The sequence below is a fragment of the Lepidochelys olivacea genome, assembly GCF_965140295.1.
Source record: "Lepidochelys olivacea isolate rLepOli2 genome assembly, chromosome: 6".
Classification (NCBI taxonomy): domain Eukaryota; kingdom Metazoa; phylum Chordata; order Testudines; family Cheloniidae; genus Lepidochelys; species Lepidochelys olivacea.
Window position 1 is genome coordinate 29,927,858 of NC_140416.1, and position 20,713 is coordinate 29,948,570.

General features: G+C 39.2%; 1 protein-coding gene across 9 annotated transcripts in view; it reads right to left on the bottom strand.

Moving 5' to 3' along the window:
• The window catches only part of STK33 (serine/threonine kinase 33), a 92,454-nt gene extending 73,221 nt beyond the window's left edge, over window positions 1-19,233 (bottom strand). For 3 of the 9 annotated variants that reach the window (XM_084630452.1, XM_084630450.1, XM_084630455.1), the window contains exon 1: window positions 18,927-19,059. The gene's annotated coding sequence lies outside the window, so the exon portion shown is untranslated. Of the gene's footprint in view, window positions 1-18,926; window positions 19,060-19,120 lie in introns of those variants that run through there. The other 6 variants (XM_084630451.1, XM_084630454.1, XM_084630456.1 and 3 more) reach the window with 6 other exon arrangements.
• Window positions 19,234-20,713: the final 1,480 nt, after the last annotated feature.

The window sequence follows — 20,713 nt, forward strand, 5'->3', positions numbered from 1 at the left end:
ACAGTGTTTGTATGGCGGTGGGGGGGTGCGGGGGGATCTGATTATCCTAGTCCACTTGATGGGCTACCTGTTAAGAATATTTAAAAATAAGTTATTACCAAAAGCACCTGAAATGTATATTTTTTTCATCAGTGTTACTTAAACAGATTTTTTAATGTGTTTAAAAAAGAAAGCCTAACAAATTTAAACATGTATTTTGCCTATGATAATATTTTATAGTTCAGTTATAATTATAATACCTAAAAAAAAAGTTTACAATCAAAATGTTTACCACAAAAACACAAAAGCAGGTGCCAATATCGTAACATATACATAGTCGTGAAAATTCCAATTAGTTATTTTAATGTTCTAGAGAACAGAAGAACGAACACCTACTAACTTGTATAATGAAGAGTTAATCAACTGTCAAAACAAGCAAGATGATGCTCACAGAGATGTTTATTAAAAGTTATTTAAAATATGTAGTTCACCAAATTCAAATTATATACACACAAGATGAATTCAAGATATGTAATATGCACTTTCCCATTCTCGCAGTTTGAAAGATATGCTAATTTTACTGTTTTTTTCCAGAAAAGAGCCAAAGTATTTCCATAAATTTCACTATCTCACCCATGTGGCCTATGTTAGAAGAATTTTTGCAACTCAACAGTGAAGGAAATTGCACTATTATATATAGGATTTAAGGGATTGTGGACTCTATCTTCCTGCTCTTTTGCTTTCTTTATTTCCATCTTCTTGAAATGTGGCTTCAAAGCCCATGAAAGGTATTAACAGTTCTAAAATGTACAGCAATATTTTTTTTTGCAAACAGCTAAATATTTAATATCATCAAACAGAAAGAAACATTTTTTACTAAACTTAACAAAATTACAATATTTTGCTAAAACTGATATTTGGCATGTTTTTTAATAATATTCTTACCTGATTTACTCACTTTTGATTGCCCTCATAAGATAAGCAACTGCCATATCAAATTGCCCCATTAACTGGGGACGTACAGACAGTGAATAGCAAGTGTTTTATTACATCTTTCTTTGGTAGTTAAAGTTATTGTTAGCAAAATTTAGCAAAACAGTGAGTCAAAACAGAAAGTGCCCTACTATTAAGGCACAGACAGAAAGGGCTGTTTTTTCCCCAGAGATGTCTAAGGTCTGTGGCTACTTTCATGCATCTCCATCTGGCCACACCTCCAGTTTGGGTGTGCACGTGGTCTAGGCACTCATCCCAAAGAAAATTCTAAAGCAACCCTCTAATGCTTAAAAATCAGAGCATAAACTTGTATCTATGAAGAGAAATTTATTATGACAACATTAAAACAGTATCAGACAAGAACATCAAACTTTTAGGCTACCAACCAACATATTAGAAAAAATAAGTGAAGCATATTAAAAAACACACAAGCACATACTCCCAAGGGAATGGGCAAGAAAACAGAATGGTTATAACATGGAAGAATCCTATTGTTTGACAGCCAAGGATAACAGCCTGGACAAGTGAAATTTAATTACTTACTGCCTGTTGGTTAAGCAGCTGACTAGTGCTTAAAAATCCTGGGTGCACTGATTAACCAGAATGCCTTAACCTCAGGCTGAGACTAAACACCGGCTTCCTGCCTCATTATTGCAAACTCACATCCTAAGGTTTGACATTACAAAAGTCATGGAATTTATTTTGTGTTTAACAAAAATCATACAAGCCTGTCAAAAGGATATTCTGTCCTCCGCATCTAGTGTTCCATCTTCAACTGTTAGGGATATTTGCGAATATCAGTCCCAGATGGGCCATATGCCATGGTAGGCAATCTCATCATACCATCCAATCCATACATTTATCAAGCTCAGTCATGAAACAAACTAAATTTTTTGCCCCCAGTACTCCCCTTGGAAGGCCGTTCCAGAACTTCATTCTTCTGATAAAATTAGACAAAGGTTTCTAACTAAGCCTAAACTAATTGATGGCCAGTTTATGTCCATTTGTTCTTGTGCCAACATTGGCCCTTCACTTAAATAACTCCTCTCCCTCCCTTATTTGTAGAGAGCAATCATATCTCCTCTTAGCCTTTGTTTGCTTAGGCTAAACAAGCAAAGTCTCCTCCTTAAGTTTCCTCTCGTAAGGTAGGTTCTCCATTCCTCTCATCATCCTAGTAGCCCTTCTCTGCACCCGTTCCAGTTTGAAGTCATCTTTCTTAAACATGAGAGACCAGAACATCACACATATTTCAGATGAGTATTACCATTACCTGTGCCTTTTATCATAGTGATAACACTTCCATATCTTTACTGGAAATACCTACCTGATGCATCCTAGGATTGCATTACTCTTTTCCATGGCTGCATCCCATTGGCAGCTCACAGTCATCCTGTGATCGCCAAAACACTCAGGTCTTTCTCCTCCTCTGTCTCTTCCAAGTGATATATCCACAGTTTATAGTAACATTTGTGTTTGTCCCTGTCAAGGTTCCTCCCCCACTCTGAACTCTAGGGTACAGATGTGGGGACCTGCATGAAAAACCTCCTAAGCTTATCTTTACCAGCTTAGGTCAAAACTTCCCCAAGGTACAAATTATTCCACCCGTTGTCCTTGGACTGGCCGCTACCACCACCAAACTAATACTGGTTACTGGGGAAGAGCTGTTTGGACGCGTCCTTCCCCCCAAAATACTTCCCAAAACCCTGCACCCCACTTCCTGGACAAGGTTTGGTAAAAAGCCTCACCAATTTGCCTAGGTGACTACAGACCCAGACCCTTGGATCTTAAGAACAATGAACAATCCTCCCAAAACTTGCACCCCCCCTTTCCTGGGAAATGTTGGATAAAAAGCCTCACCAATTTGCATAGGTGACCACAGACCCAAACCCTTGGATCTGAGAACAATGAAAAAAAGCATTCAGTTTTTTACAAGAAGACTTTTAATAAAAAATAGAAGTAAATAGAAATAAAGAAATCCCCCCTGTAAAATCAGGATGGTAGATATCTTACAGGGTAATTAGATTCAAAAACATAGAGAACCCCTCTAGGCAAAACCTTAAGTTACAAAAAAGATACACAGACAGAAATAGTTATGCTATTCAGCACAATTCTTTTCTCAGCCATTTAAAGAAATCATAATCTAACACATACCTAGCTAGCTTACTAAAAGTTCTAAGACTCCATTCCTGGTCTATCCCCGGTAAAGACCAGCATATAGACAGACACAGACCCTTTGTTTCTCTCCCTCCTCCCAGCTTTTGAAAGTATCTTGTCTCCTCATTGGTCATTTTGGTCAGGTGCCAGCGAGGTTACCTTTAGCTTCTTAACCCTTTACAGGTGAGAGGAGCTTTCCCCTGGCCAGGAGGGATTTCAAAGGGGTTTACCCTTCCCTTTATATTTATGACAGTCCCTAAGTACATGACCTTTCACTTTGACTAGTAAATTTCATCCTTTTTCAATTATTCCAGTTTTCAAGGTCATTCAGATCTTCTTGTATGATATTCTGGGCCTTCTTTATATTAGCAATTACCTCCCAACTTTGTGTCTTCTGCAATTTTGATTAGCACATTCCCATTTTTTTGTGCCAAAGTCATTAATGACACTGTTAAATAAGACTGGCCCCAAGACTGATCCCTGAGGAACTCCACTAGTAACTTCCCTCCAGCCTGACAGTTCACTGTGCAGCATGAGCCATTGTACTTTCTCTCTGTATCAGTTCCTTACCCACCTTTTGATTTTTGTATTAATCCCCATCATCTCCAATTTAACTAATTTCCCATGTGGAGCTGCATCAAATGTCTTACTGAAATCCAGGTAGATTAGAACTACAGCATTTCCTTTGTCTAGAAAATTGGTTATCTTCTCAGAGAAAGAGATCAGGTTGGCCTAGCACAATCTAACTTTTGTCAAACCATTTTGTATTTTACCCCAGTTACCATTTATATCTTTCAAAATTTCTTCTAAAAGATTGCATACAACTGAGTTCAAACAAAAGGGCCTGTAATTTCCCAGATCACTTTCCTCCCCTTTCTTAAATATAGGTACTATATTTGCAATCCTTCAGTCATAGGTTCACAGATTCATTAAAATATTCTTGCTATTCAGCCTGCAATTTCATGTGCCAGTTCCTTTAACATTTTTGGATGGAGATAATCCAGGACCCCCAGTTTGGTCCATTAATCTGTTTGAGTTTGAATTCCACTTTCAATGTGGTACCTTGTATTTCCATATCCTTGTTCTCATTGGGAGGGAGAGGGTTCTGTGATACTGGCAGACCAGGTGGCCAGCTTATGCCAAGGCCTGTAGGCCTTACTGAGCCCTGACAAATGCATAGCTGGAAACCCGTCTGGTTCATCTGTGTGTCAGCATTGTTAAAACATATGTTAAGTTGATAAGAACGTGTTTAGACCTGATGAAATGATTTTAGGATGCTGCTTGTATTGATCTCACTTATAATACAGATATTGCCTTGGTGGCAAGATAGACCAAAGTGCCCAAGTAGATGGTCTGTGACTCCATGGTAAAGCTGTTATAGCCCATGGTATAAGGTTACATTGAATTTTTATACTGTAAACCTCTGTAACTCATCAAACAGGACAGAAGCCTTCTGTAGGAAGTTTGCATTTGCATTAGAGATGTTAGGTCGTCCTGCCCAACCAGAAGGCCTTTGAAACCAGCTAAGCCATTGTGAGACATCAAGGAACAAAGACTTTGTTAATTGCATTCCTCACCCCTTCCAGGAAAAGGAAATGTGCACATGAACTCATCACATCAGCTTGGACTCCGGGAAGAAGAGGATAAAAATCCCTGACAAGAAGAAACTTGGTTATTTTTGCTGCATAGATTCTACAGGGTCAAGAATCACCAAACATAAGCCACAGATCCCCAATTGTTTTGCCTGGGTGAGCCCTAAAGGACATATGGAGTTTGCTTATTATAGAAGACTCTATTATCTTTTGGAATCTAAGACTGTAATTCATTTGTGTGTGTATGTTACCTGCTTTAACCTTGTAAATAACTCTCACCTCTTTTTTTGAGATAATAAATCTTTCATTACAGGACTGGCTGCAAGAATTGTCTTCAGTGAGAGATCTGGGGTGCAACTGACCTGGAGTAAGTGACTGGTCCTTTGGGACTTGGAATAACCTGAATATTGTTGTGATTTTTGGTGTAAGGAACCATCTATCCCAAAAGCAGGCTTGCCTGGGTGGCAAGATAGACCAGAGTGCCCAAGTAGATGGTCTGTGACTCCATGGTAAAGTTGTTATAGCGCTTGTGCGGTTCACTCTTGCTACTTGGTTAGTGAAATCTAATTATAGAATATACAACCAATTTGGGGTTTGTACCCTGCTTCTTGACAGTCTGCCCTGAGGTTGGCACCCACATTTGTGAGTCACTCCAGACAGCTTGACAGGTTTTTCCATGAAATTCCCCTTGCATGGATCTCCACTGCCTGGCTGTGTTTCTCAGCAAGTGAAAGAAACTGATAACCCCATATTCTCCCAACACATGCTATTCCAAATTTGCTGTGACCACTTTGTTCGATTTTAAATAAATAAATAAATAAATAAATAAATGGCTCTGAGACTTAAGGGATATTCCCAAACTCCAGGTTTAGGACATGCAAGTAGAATCCATGCCTTTATCTGAAAGCCCTGGTGTGTTTAACTTAGAGCACAACTCTGTGTTGGCCAATATTTTCTAAACATATTCATATTATCTGTTTTATAAAAGTCAGACAACTGCAATTTAACACAGAAAAGCAAAAGCTTAAGGATTTTGGTGCCAAAATTATGTGGTGAGCAGGGGGCACAGAAGAAATTACATTTAATGATTTTGGTCATTCATGTAGCATATGAGCCCAGAAAGGCTCAACTGCAGTTATTATATATAGATACAGCATCCAAAAAGCTGTGTGTAAAATAAAACTGAAATGCAACTATAAGTGCTTACGATGAAAACAACATAAAACTTAACAAGCAGCCAACAATACCAACTAAATTATCTCCCACAAGGTGGCATCTTTGTTCCACATTTTCTTTCTATAATAGCATGGAAGGAATTGACTTATTATTTATAAAAAATACTGTCTCTCCTCAAACAAAAATTGTTCCTGGAGGTCACTTTACAAAGACATAAATCAGAGTTTATATTCAGCAATTAGCAATTATCTCTAATCTAAAAATCACACACTTATTGATTCCACATTTCAGAAATGAACCAATTTGCAAGTTACGGCTTTAACCTCAAAATTTCTCCAATTCTATTTAACTACTAAATGTGAAAAGGCAAAGTGCTTTCTAAGTGGCTGAAGAAATAAGCTCTTTGGATATTCTATCATTAAAAACCTACACGTTTGTGTAAGATTTACTTTAAAAATAATTTATTTAGATTTTAAATCCAAGAAATGCCAGGCTTGAGGTTACATTTTGAAAAAATAGAGCACTAATTAATACAAGAAAAATAATTTCTGCAAGTAGCCAAGTCTCATACCAATAAAAACACTTACCTAATTCACTATTTACAGATTTGCATTGTTAAATCTGGGTAGGTGCATACTCTTTAGGTGTGTTCATATTATACTGAGAGTATACTACTCTAAAACTGAATGACTTAATGTGGATATGTTCTCTTTTTCAAGAATGAGCTGAGTAAAACCCATTTGTGATACTTTTATAGTAAAGAAGACTCTTACACTGCTTTTATGTGGGTATTTTCCTCTCAACATTTAGAAAAGTCAAGTCATAGTCGAATTTGGAATTCTGAACTTTTAGTTATTCACAGAAATGTACTAGTTGCCCCCAAATGTAGATGCCAGGGAGGAAATCTAATACTTGCCTTATGTCAGAAATTAAACATTAACAGGTATTGAGTTTAAGAAATTCCCAGATTTGTTTCTGGAAAAGGACTGGGTAGAAAATAGTGGAAAAAACCCAGGATGGTGGGCTTAACATAAATTCACATTTGACATGCATGTTGGACTGCATGCCTTTTCCTTGTTTCTGATACAGATACTTGATGGTCTTGAATTACTTCAGTACATTTCAGTGGATTTTCACTCCTCCTATAATAAAACTTCACTCTCCTACAACCTGGCTTTTCTGCATTGACTCCGTAGAACAGAGGTTCTCAAACTGTGGTCCGTGAGTTCCATTCAGGTTGTCCACGGATAGTTCCCTCTAAGGTGTGTGCCTGGGCAGCTGCACACAAGAGAATGAAGGGCCACCCACCTAATTAGTGGAGCCACGCAGGCGTGGCTCCACTAATTAGTTGCCTGGACCCTGGAGAAGATGCACATGTACAGTGAGGTGGTGGCCTTGGGGAGAATATGGGGTAGGTGGGAGGGGGCAGTGGGGTAAGAAGAGAGGGTGGGGGAATTTGGGACATGCAGGTCTGCGACAGCTAGAGAAAGAGGTGACTTTCCCCAGCTCCAGGGCTGTGGCTGCCAGGGAGAGACGGCCCTCCTTCCCAGCTCCAGGTTGGGGGCTGCCACAGCGGGGGAAGAGACCCCCCTCCTTCCCAGCCCCAGGCTGGGGGCTGCCGCAGCAGAGGAGAGAGGGCACATCTATCACATTAGAAAGGTAAAACTACTGATATGAAAATATGAGCTGTGCGCTTTTATTTGTAGAACAAAAAGTTATTTATTATTAAGGTTTTTTTTTAATATGGTGCTTTTATCCAAAGTGCTTTACAATAGTTAGCAAACAGTACAAACAACATTTGGAAAGATCATTACGTGGTCCGTCGAGACCCTCAGCAATTTTCAAGTGGTCCGTGGAAAAAAAAAAAGTTTGAGAACCACTGCCATAGAATACAGCAAGGAATTTTCTGAATTTCTGGAAACTTTGTCTGAGTTCTAAAATCTTTTTAAAATGGCCTGTTTACTATCTGGAAGATACATATTTTTTGGATTCCTATGATTCACGTATCATTTACACTCCTTTGTATTAAGCACAAAGGTCAAGCAATCTGCTTCTCTAGTGTAAAATATACAAAACCTTTATCCACCAACATTAGTTATACAGTACATAATGAAAGCTAACCCAGAACATGATCTTCAGTTCACAGCTTGACAAAAGGACACTGCATGAAAAAAGGAACTGCACCAGCAGCAATGCAAAAAGGACTTATGAATAAATGAACAGGAGTGTCAAATGAGCAAACCAGAGCAATTCTTGACACAGGATATCAAAAACATTAGCTCTAGGGTTTGAAGGAAGTTCTTTCACAAACCTCGTGTCTTCAGTTACTTTCTAGGTCATTTTAGCTGGAAGCATACCTTCATTTTACATCACGTAGCTTTCTCCTTCCTCGCACCATCGATTTTCTCAAGTTGAATATATTAAAGCAAATGTGAATTATTTCTCACCAAACAGTGGTGAGCATATTTCAAAACTTCTCATCTACCAGGAATACATTCCAGGCTAGAGGCAAAGCATTTGCAGCATAACAGTTTGTTTGTATAGTCTCCAGTTCAGCACAAGAATGAGTACTTTTGGGTAACTAGCAGCTTTACTTTGTACTGAAGTTAGGTTTCTTCTTCATATCACAAAAATATCCTGAGGTTGCCACGTAACGCATTATCCAGATGCATAAAGTGGCACAAACAGCAGATTCTCCTTGCACGTCAAACATTGCAGTTCCTGAAGTGTCAGCTGGAGCAAACTCTGAAAACAGTTCCTTTGAAGACACATGCTTTTATTATGATAAATACAGTGAAAATTATATTTGGAATAAGAAAATCTATGTTGTTACATTATTAACAAAAGCATGATTAAGTTCCCCAGCCATATCAGAAATCACAAGCACATGCATTATTTACTGGACTTCTTTAGAATTCCACGCAGAAAATGCACCGGTTTAAACGGTAGAGAGTATATGTATAAATTTGAACACACTAGGGGTTCGATTTTCACATATTTTGAGCACCCACAATGCCAACTAAAGTCAACAGAAGTTGTGGTTTCTCTCTGAAAAACAGACTCACTGTAAAAATATTGATTAATGAGATCTTTTGAGGTCAAAAGAAGGCACCAACGGTGACAGAGATTACTTACCCAGATTGCTAATGTCAGAGTTATTTTACAAAATTACAGACCAGGTGTTACAGCTATGATTTCCTCATAGTAAGCACCTGTAGACCAGAAAATCTATCTCTGGTAATTCATTTTTATTATAATTTTAAAGTATTTCAATTCTAGGAGATCATGTAGTAAGTTGCACTGAGAAATGTGCCTTTTCCTGACAAATGTACTGATTGTGAGACCATCAAGAATAAATAAATAAATAAATAAAAAGTTTATTAAACAGATTTTCATCACATCTCTACTTAAAATCTGAGTCCTAGAGCATATACTGCATGCAAATCTCTGTTCCTTTGGGAAACGATCTGTTACTTAATGACAACTACAGATATAGGATTTTGCATATTTCCTATACCAAGTCTCACATAAAAAGTAGATTTTGAAATGTTACATACAGTATTTAGAAGTGCATTCTACCTACTTGCAAGGCAATACTTTTAATATGCCAAGAGAGAAGAGCACATATCTTGATATATATATATATTCTAGTATGGGCAAGTATGCTGTTATTGTCATTTTTCTCCTCTGTTTAACTTTGTTATACCATATATTATAGATGTCTTGCCTGTATCTATGCAAGGGACCTTCAAAAGAGAAGCAATGACTTTTTGAAAAACTTTAAGATGTTGCTCCTACCACCATTCCCCATCAAAGGAAGCCCAGAGGTTCCTAAAAAGTACAAAGAACATTCCACATCACCTTTGTCAATGATCATTTTATTTTTATAAAGAAGACTAATAAGTGAGGGATTGCATTTTCCCAACTTCTTGCTTGTTTTCCTAACAAGAATAAAATTATAAATGATGAGAGAAAGAGAATAACACAGAACTGTGTAAAAAGGATGATGGCCTCTTTTAACCTGCTGATTTCTTTGAGTCAAACAGTTACGCTAAATATACTGCAGCAGGCCAGGACAGCTAGTTTTACAAAGAAAACAAGGATGCTATTGGAAATATTTCAAAATGTTAATCTATTTTAATACAGTAAATAAACAAAATCAGGCATACTGATTTATGAAGGATAAGTTCCTTTCCTTTATGGAACAGTTAGATATTTTGGTTAATGACATGGAACACTTCTTACACTGTGAAACACTTGAGAGGTCTGGGGATGCCAAGAGGTATAATTAAAGGTATTATTTTGTCCACAATTATAAATTATATAATTTAATACTATTTCCTAATTAGATATACTTTATTTTCTTTTAAAAAGAGAGAGAGAGAGAGAGAATCCTTTCAGAAGTCCACAATTCATATTTCTCTACTTCGCTAGCTAACTAATGAAAATTCTCTACACATACTCAAGAGTCCTTCAAAGTATTTTCCAGAGTAGGTATTGTTTAAAGAACATGTTTGTACTTTGCAGAATGGAAAAACATCAAAACCACACATTCTTTCCAATACTGTATTATATGTTGTGACGGAGCAAGGCCAGATGGCTATAGAAAAGGAGTGGGAGATAGATATATTAGCTCCAGGCTAAACAAATCCCTGGTACCAGGTTAAGTGAAATGGAAGCTGCTCCAGGTCAATTAAGACACCTGGGGCCAACTAAGAACTTTCCAGAAGGCAGGGAGAATGCTAAGTTGATTGGGACACCTGAAGCCAATCAGGGGCTGGCTGAAACTAGTTAAAAGCCTCCCACTCAGTCAGGTGGGTGTGCATGCCAGGAGCTGTGGAAGGAAGTTGTGCTGTTGGAGAGGCTGAGTAGTACACACCATATTAGGCACAAGGAAGGAGGCCCTAAGGTAAGGGTGAAGTGGAGCTTGAGGAAGTAAGGGCTACTGTGGGGAAGTAGCCCAGGGAATTGTACATGTCATGTTTCCAAAAGGTCAGCTACCATAGCTGATACTATTAGGGTCCCTGGGCTGGAGCCTGGAGTAGAGGGTGGGCCTGGGCTTCCCCTCCCTGCCCCCCACCTTTGCTCCCTGATAATCACTGAGACTGGGAGACAACAGAGATTGTGCAAGGAAGGATAACTTCTCCTCCCCTCCGTTGCTGGCTTATGATGAAAATGGCTCAGTAGACTGTGACCCTTGTGTCTAGTGAAAGAAGGGTTACGTGGAGTGCCTCAGTGAGCCTCTGAGGCTAGTGAAATCCTCCAGGAAATGTGGGACCCACGGAGGCAAGGACAGAGCTTTGTCACAATGTATATTTGTGATTAAATTTAATACCATGTTATGTAAAGCATGTCCACAGGATACAGAAAGGCTTTTCTATAGTTCTGGCCATTAGAAAGCTAAGGCCCACTCCTTGCTCAGCTAAAATTTCAGTTGAGGAGAGAAGCAAAGAATGCAGGGCACTAAACATCCTAATATGATATGATGGTATCACAAACATACCAATCTATGAAATGTACACTGGACAATTTTCAAATTGCATCTGAATAGTGTCTGGCATTTCTTCAATTTTCTGCATGATTTAAAGAGTTAAACAGTGTTTGTAGCAGATAATAACTAATCTATATTGCAAGAAAAAGCCAGATACATTTGCCTACTAGAAATCATGGACTGAATCTTAAACTAAAGATAATTTTGTATATCTAGAAAAAAGTGAAAATTAACAAATGATACCATAAAGAATACTCTCATATGCCTTCATGAAGGAAAAAAGAATGGTCTTTGGAGAAAAGGTATAAAACCTGTCCCTGTTTTCCTTATACATATGAATCCAATGAAATATAACCCAGTTCATTTGAAATGCACAAGAAATCTATTAACTAATAAAGGCCAGGGGGAAATTTTCTGAGAGCCAAAGGCCACAATCCACCTTCAGATATGCAGAAGTAATTACCACATATTCACGGTCATTTTCCCATATTGACTTAAGACCTGTATTAGTGTAGAATTTAACTCTAAATGTGTCTTATAGGTAATGAAAATATTTTAGAAATTCGAGTCATTTGCATTTATTTCATACAAGTTCTTAAATTTCATTCTTATCTTACTGAAATCCGTTTTCCCCAAGTCAGAATTATAATAATTTATTATATAAACTAAAACTGTTAATACTACTTTCAACTCTCCAGCTGCAGGGTTTTCCACAAGGATTCAATAAAAGGCAAGTTCAACAAACAGAGTCAAAAATCTATTTCAGAATGACTAACTTAATTCCTTCAATGGAATTGAATCCATTTCTACTTGGACTGAATATGGCTCCATGAATTTTTCAGAGTGGGGGGGAACTTTGTAATACAGATAAGGGCTGAACCAACTGTCTTCAACACTACAATAATTTGAAAAGTGCCCATATGATCATGTGCCCTGGACATATTCTGTCTGTAGTATTGCTGGAGTCATGTTGGTCCCAGGATATTAGAAAGACAAGGTGGTTGGTCCAGAAGTTGGTCCATTAAAAGATATTACCTCCCCCACCTTTTCTCACAATGGATATATGCTCATCTCCAGAACATCAGACGAGATCAAAACTCCAGTATATGTGTACACTGCAAATGAAAGTATGATTGTAGCACAGGTAAGCGTATCCTATGCTAACTTTAATCTAGCTAGCATGAGTAACAATAGTAGAGAAGACACAGTGGCACAGACTTTAGCATGGGCTAGCAACCCAGGTACACACCCAGGGTCCCCAACAGATACTTACAGGGGCAACTAACCTCAGTGGAAGCCCATGCCACTATGTCTTTATTGCTATTGTTACCCACTTTAGCTAGAGTAAAACTAGTATGTGTACACGTAGCCATGCTACAATCACACCTTCAAATGCAACACAGACATACTCTAAGACTTTGGTTAGTTTCTCTAGTGATTGTGGCAAACTAATTTTTTTAGACAGTCCAGGAAAGACACTTGCTATCTTTGGGTCCCTGGACAAAGTACCAGACCAGAAACCTAATACATAATCTCATCCTACTCCCATTGAAGTGAATGAGGATTTACTTTCCTCAATTACTGCATTAGATCAAAACAATACAAATGTCAATACAAAACCCTAGTCCAGCCTCGCACAATGGGACTAACATACAGTAGAATCTGAGTTATGAACACCAGAGTAACAAATTGACCAGTCAACCACACACCTCCTTTGGAGCTGGAAGTATGCAATTAGGCAGCAGCAGAGACAAAATACCAAACAAACCAAATGCAGTACAGTATTGCGTTAAACATAAACTACTAAAAATAAAGCGGAAGTTTAAAAAGATTTGACAAGATAAGGAAACTGTTTCTGTGCTTGTTTCATTTAAAGTAGGATGGTTAAAAGCAGCCTTTTTCTTCTGCGTAGTAAAGTTTTAAAAAGCTGTATTAAGTCAATGTCCAGTTGTAGACTTTTGAAAGAACAAACATAACATTTTGTTCAGAGTTATTAACATTTCAGTGTTACGAACAACCTGTATTCCCAAGGTGTTTGTAATTTTGAGGTTCTACTGCAATATACATATTAAGTTTAAAAAATAGTTTAAGAAAGAAACAGTTGAAGGATTGGGGAGGGGGAGGTTGTATTGATATTAACAGAGGATTCAACATTAGGAAGCCTAATGCAAATTTAATTATCTCAAGGAATGACTCATTTCTCTAGCGACCCGCAAGGCTTCAATGTTTTTAAATGAAGATTTTTGATTAATCAAGGTTTAGGTAACTGAGCTTCCACTGTAGAGTAAAAAAATTGACACTGTAAATATGCATCTCGGAAAAGAAGCTCAATAGAAATAATTTGGAAGCTATTGTTCTTTTAATTTTTATATCACAGTTGCATATTCTCCTATAAAGAGGAAAACACAAATTGCCATGAACACCAACAAGATAGATGCAGGAGTGAAAGAAAAAAGTTGGCCATTTGAAAACTATCTGCATAACCAACAGTGGCAGTAGAAATATCACACTCCATCTCAGGCAGGCTTTAACTGTACTATTCCACTGAGTATATGAGCAAAGCTGCAATGAGCAGATGCTAACACTTTAATTAATTTTTAAGACCCTTTTGGCTTACTATAGAGAGAGAGAATGTGAAACACTTAGGGTGAACTAAATTGAGCATCAAGAACATTGAGTTTTTTTTATTGCAAATTGATTTTCTCACAGCAGGCTATCAGTGTCATTTCAGACAAGCATTTCATTAAGATACATACAAAGCTCTTCATAACTTTTAACTATGTTCAACAAAACATTGGGATCAAAAAGTTAGTCAAATCTTTTAGGCTATTCTTAAATTCCAGAAGGGACATTTGACACCAGATGATCAGGTCAAGTAATGTACAATAAATTGAAATATCAATTCATACACAAAAAGCCTTCTTGTGAACCAGTTAAAATTGCTGTATTACAACATAGCTGGCACAAAACCAAATCTATGACTAGTTAAGCTATCTAATAGGACGTGCTCTCAACATATTCTGTGTGGAGCAATATTGACAACTGCACATTTTTATATGTATTTTTTGTTTAATGTTTTAAGCATTTGATGTCACACACATGCAAATCTGCTTCTCTCTTCCCCTCAGGTTCCCCTCAGCTCAGAACAGTAGCTGGAGGCAACCTTGGGCCAACTAATTTCCATTGGTTCATCGCAGTGGCTTTCCTTGTGTGTTGAATCATGGTCAGACACAAGAGCTGGTTAAGCACTGGAAGACAGCTCAGAGCTCTGTTTGGCAGGGGAGTTAGTTAGTTTTCCTCCCAGTTAGTTCTCTGACTTATAGCTTTTAGGGACTGAGACATGGGGAGGAAGACAACAGTGAGAGAGCTCCTGACAAGATGAGCTCTGAGCAATGTTACGGGGACAGCCCCAGGGTTCCCATGGTTCATCACAGCAAAAGATCCTCTGCAACAAACCATGAGAAGTTTGCTGGTCCAAGACTGCCATTGATTGCCTTCTGAGGATGGGAGAAACCAGGTCAGGAAAAATGAGATTGCATTGGGGAATAGAGGAAGGAGTGTTGCCAACCACAAAGGTTCAAAAATCATGACTCAGAGCTCAAAAAATTGAGACTTATTTTAAAATCATGTCACTTAAGAGGAATAAGTAAGTCTACATTATTTTCCATCTGACTTCTGATGTTTGAGGCATTACGGAGAAGCTGCCCAGCTTCAATTTGTATGCAGTCATTTCTTGTTCAAAATTCAACTTTGAACGCACAAGCGTATAAGCCTTTCAACTGGCCGCTTGAAAGGGTACTCCACTTCCCCTCTATTAAAACCTGGAGTAGAAGAGTAACTAATCAACTATCTCCCCTATCGCTATCCTGCTGCCATCATCTGACCCTTCCTGTTCCTCTCCTTGTTCTACCAATGCTCCTTCAACGCTCCCTCATCGTCTCCTGCCTCCCAACAACCCCAAAGTATTGGCTTTTCCCTTCTCATCATTTTCTCTCTCCTATTCCATGGCACACCTAGTTCTTGCTCATGTCCCCCCACATTCACCTACATCTCCACAGCCTCCTTATTTGATCATCCCTGTTCCCATAATCTCCTTACCTGCCTCTCTATTAACCTGCTTACCACACTGTTCCTTCCTCATATTCACCAGCTCCTCATGGGGTCCCTCCCTGCCTCCTAAAAGCATAAGGACAGCCTGGATTCACTCCTATTGGGAACAGTGGCAGGTATTGGCCATCTTTACTATGGGTAGTCTAAAAGTCCATCTGCAAAGGCTATAGGGAGAGGGCATCTATCTTAATTGAGGGGAGACTCTGGTCTATGTCCTATTAAGAACAATGAGAGATGGTGGAGTTTCTGAAAAAGAGCAATTCTATTCGCCAGTCTCTGCTGGCGCACAAACTTTCCATTTTAAAATATAATTGGAAATGATTGATTAAAAATATTCTGAAAATATTAAAAGTGGCTTTGGTGGGACAGATTATCAGAATGATGGTTAAGTGAATTTTAGTGACTGTAGGACTGTTTTTTTCCCCCTAGATGAGTTTTAAAAAAAGGACCTTCTTAGAGTTTAACCCAAACCAATTAATAAATTTACTTGAAAATTTTCAGAAAAGTCCATCTTTAAGCACATAATATGTTGTGTAAATTTGGGGAAATACAATGTATTCTTCATACAAAACAAAGAATTTGGATCCCCAGTTTAAGTGGAAAAACCTCAAATAAATTTAACTAAAGTCACAACCAATGCCTTCATAATACTAGAACATATTTTGCACATACACTGAAGATACACTAAATATACTGTTTGTTTCTAGTTGGCTCTTTCTTGTTGCCTTTTTATACAATGCTGCATTACCTGGGAGATTTAAAATGACAAGTAATTGGAAATTAGGGAAAAAATTTGTTCATTCTACAGCAATGATACAATAATTAATTATATTAGTTTATTGTCCCTTACGTTCTAAAACTCTGCAGTCATTAAATTATTTTAATGTAATATTTTAGAAAGGATTTAATAATCAGAGTTACACAGTTTAATAAATTGCTGGAGGAAAGGTGTACTCATCTAGTGTAACAGGTGAGTATAACTTCTAGGTTGTCTACAATATCCAAATGGCATGCTGACCACGGCACAAGCAAACAAGCATTTCAAATTAAACAGAAAAGGGATGGGGAAGAGGTGATCTTGGGTTTGGTGGGACAAAGTCAAAAAACTGCAGACTAGTGAGCCCTGTTGGAAGGCAGTCATTTTCAAATGTAACTTTAATTTTACAAACACCTACTGCCTATACAAACTTCATTTAATTGCTTTTGAACTGCACATTGTCAACCAGGACATTTTCTAACCTCTGTTAAATTTGCCCTTTTCCAACTAATTCTTATTTTATAAGGATCAGAAATTAATAGCTATCTTTGTTTACATAACTACCACATAAAATTCACTAACCTCTTTTTTTTGAATGATGAATTTTAGAAAAATTATGAGGATTTTGAGGATCAATTTTGAGGATCCTGCTACAGTCTTGGTGGCATAAAACACATACATGCAATCCTTCATTTCCATTGTAGCATTAGCTGAATTTTTACGGCTTTAGTAAATATTTCCAATGTCTGTTTTAAATCAGCAATAAATGTTTTTAGTATATTTACCTGAATTTAGAGTTTGCCAAATATACTAGATTGAGTTCTGGAAAATGACATCCCTCACAAAACAGATAAAGCAGTGGCAGCGATAGTTTACCAGATCAATTTATCAATGTACCCTAACCTTGACCTAGAGACCATGCCAAAAAAGTCTCCATGCTAACTTAATCCTTAGCCTCTCTGCTGCTACTATGGTGACAACAGAAATAGTGTTTCTTTGATGTGGAGGGAGAGCAGGAGTGTATTTTTGTAAAGTGTATTTTTAAAAAGAAAAGGAGTACTTGTGGCACCTTAGAGACTAACCAATTTATTTGAGCATAAGCTTTTGTGAATACGAAAGCTTATGCTCAAATAAATTGGTTAGTCTCTAAGGTGCCACAAGTACTCCTTTTCTTTTTGCGAATACAGACTAACACGGCTGCTACTCTGAAACCTGTATTTTTAAAAGTTCCTATAAGGTTTCACATCAGCAAATAGTTGCAAGTTTAGATTAATGTCTCTTACCGCAATCCTCCTTTAACAATATAACTCTCTACACTGTGTATTATTAGTGAAGGAGTTTTCACAACATCTGGGAGCTCAACATAGCTCTGCTGTATCTGACAGTTAAGTGAGATTGCAGAAAAGCACAAAACTTTATGGCTTTGCAGTCAATTAGATTTGAGGGGGGTTGTCTTTGTTTTTAGTTCAATGACAATAGAATGGTAGATTTTAAATTAGATATTTAGAAAATAGATGGCTTTCTCCATTAAGTTCTTTTAAGGAAGGGCCATTCTGCACAAAACTTTAAGTTTCCCTTTAACATCATATACTTGCCTCATTTCTCTGAAGACTTATTATGCATTCTGCACAACTGTTTTGAAGACAACCTCTAGCTTAATTAAAATATTGCACATCTCTCAGCTAAGTACATTGTTTTAATGATTTTTTTAATGTTGACCTTATTTCAAAACAGATACTGAGTAACAGTCTTTATACTATTCAATTCAACTGATTTCCCAATACTTCCAAGTGACAGCAGTGTCATCCTCAGCACTTAAGTCTGTTTTGAAGTCTGCTTTCCAGTTCACTTAAAAATTGTTTTAATAGTGCCATGGAATTTACCAATTTTACTGGTAGAAAGGGCTGCAGGTAAACGAGTTAAGAGTTCTCCAGTGCCCCATAAAACCAGAAGCTGATGATCTGCCCTTCACAACACCTGTACAGATGCAGGACTGCACTGGCAACAACACCGTCACTCCTAAGAAACCAGAATGAAGCAATGGTGTTCCCGAGCTGCATTTTTAATGCAGACTAACTTTTAACTAAGACTACAGATACACGCCCCTTTAAAAAAAATAAAAAAGGCACTGAAGAAAAGGACGTGCCAAAACCAACCTCACTTTCTAGGTTTACCGCTAATGACCAAGCCATGAAATCGCAGTCCCACTTCCCACAACTAGCGCCGTTTAACTGAAAACAGCCAGCCCCCAAAGGTAAAGGGAACAAACAGCCCGCTCAGCACCCTGGCGGCTCTGCAACGGCAAAGCGCGGCCAAACAGGGCAAAAGCCTCTCCCCCGGCTCCCCCCGCCGATGGAGACAGACCGCGCCCCGGGCCGCGCATTGCCAGGGACGCTGCGGGACTCCCGAGAGGAGGCGGCGCAGCACCCGTCCCCGCCTGGCCCGCGCAACCCCCGGGAGCGGGGCTCGGCCACATGCCTTGCGGACGTGCCCAGACGTGGCGGCCGGAGGGAGCTGAGCCCCACGGGCGAGCCCAGAGCGGGGCCCGTACCCCGGCGGCACCCCGCTTTCTAGTCCGCACTGCGCGGGGCAGGGGGCGGAAACCCCTCAGCCAGCTGCGGGGGGTGGCGGGCAGCGAAAGGCGCGAGCCTGAGCGAGCCCGGGCTGCGCTTACCTCTCCGCGCACGGCTGGGGCCCGTCGGGGCTGAGGGCACGGCGCGCGGCGGTGCAGCTGCCCCCTCTCTGGCAGGGGGCTGGGCCCGCCTCCGCCGCGTTGCCACAGCAACCAGACAACTTGCGAGCTCCGGCACCGGCGGCTCCAGTCGCGGGGAACTCGGCCCTGGCCGTCGGCCTGGGCCGGACACTTACCCGCCGGCGCCGCTCGCCTGCTCTCGGGCCGCGGCCGCCCGGCTCCGCGCCGGACACTTCAGAAATTTTTCGCCCCGGCCACCTGCCTGGGAACTGTACAGGGGCCGCGCGGGGCCAGCCGCATCAGAGCGCGGAGCCGCTCCTACCCCGCCCCCCCCCACCACTTCTCCGGGAGGGGCTTCGCGGCGGAGTGGGGAGGAAGGAAAGACTCCCTCACGCAGAGCCACAGACATACACACACCCCACGACTGTGGAGCGGGAGAGAGTCCCCCCCACAGCTACTGCCCCCCAGCTCCACACTCAGGGGGAAGGAGCCTCCCTCCTCACAGCTACTGGCCCCTGTCCCACCCGCACAGCTACTGCCCCCCCTCCCAGCTGTATGAAGTTAATTCCCAAAATGCATACAACATTGACATTTTGAGCTTGAATCTGCCAAATTCAAGTTAATGGCAAAACTCTCAAGGGTGCCAGGCCCCCTACCTGTCTTAAGGTCAGATTTTGCCCTCAGGTCAGGGCTGAACCCCTTGCACTACTTGCCTTTGCTTAGCAAATGCAATAGTTGAGGATACTGTGTTTGAGAACTTGTGCAAATTAAAGGCCTGATGAGGCAACAGGTACTCCGACAAATAATCCCATCAAAGGTAAGGGGACTAGACACAAACAGAAATTGTAGGATCAGCCTTACAGTGTAATTTGTATTATTTTAGTACATCATCAAACCTACAGTCTAGCTTTTAAAAGTAAAAGAGGTGCATATTAGACTGAATTATAAGCATATTTCAAGAGTCCTGAAATAGACATTTTGTTAAAGTACTGTACTGTAAGAAAAAATAGAATCCAAGACAAGTTTACTATGTGCAAAAGCACTTTCTTATAGAACAAAATTGTATATATTTGGCATATGCTGTACTGCCTCCATATGAATTAATGCAATCATATTATATATACATGTGTACAATGGAGTATTACTCTAAATTATTATAAGCAGAAGATATCACTGAAATAATAGATTGTGGTACTGTGACCTTTCAGAAGATCCAAATCCTTGTCACCACTTTAGTAGGTAAAATACATTTACATTTGGTAAATATACTGTTCTTGATCTGAGTAATAATTAATCTACAGTCAGATAACATATTGTGTACTGTTTAGTAAAATCTACTATGGTAACGGCAGTGATTACACTATAATGTTTAATTGCTTAGCTGTTACAGATGACAGATCAAAACTAAATACCGTTTTTAGTATACTGTAACACTAGCAACCATTGCATTTGTCAGTTTATCTTTTGTATGCTACAGTTATGGTAAACTAAAAAAATGGGTTGATTTAACAAAAAATTAAATTAAGAACTCTTTATTCTTATTGTCTATTCACTTTTAATTTTTAAAACATTTAAAAACATTTAACTTTGGAAAGTGGATACACTGCATGTGGTAATTACTCTTCTTTAACAATGATGATTATAAATTGTGCATATGCTGGACTATTGGCACTTTCCTCCTCCTAACTCTTTTCTCACTGTGGTTTACATTTAGTGAAAGGGAAAGACTAATAACATTTTATACAGCTAAACATAATCCAGGTACCATG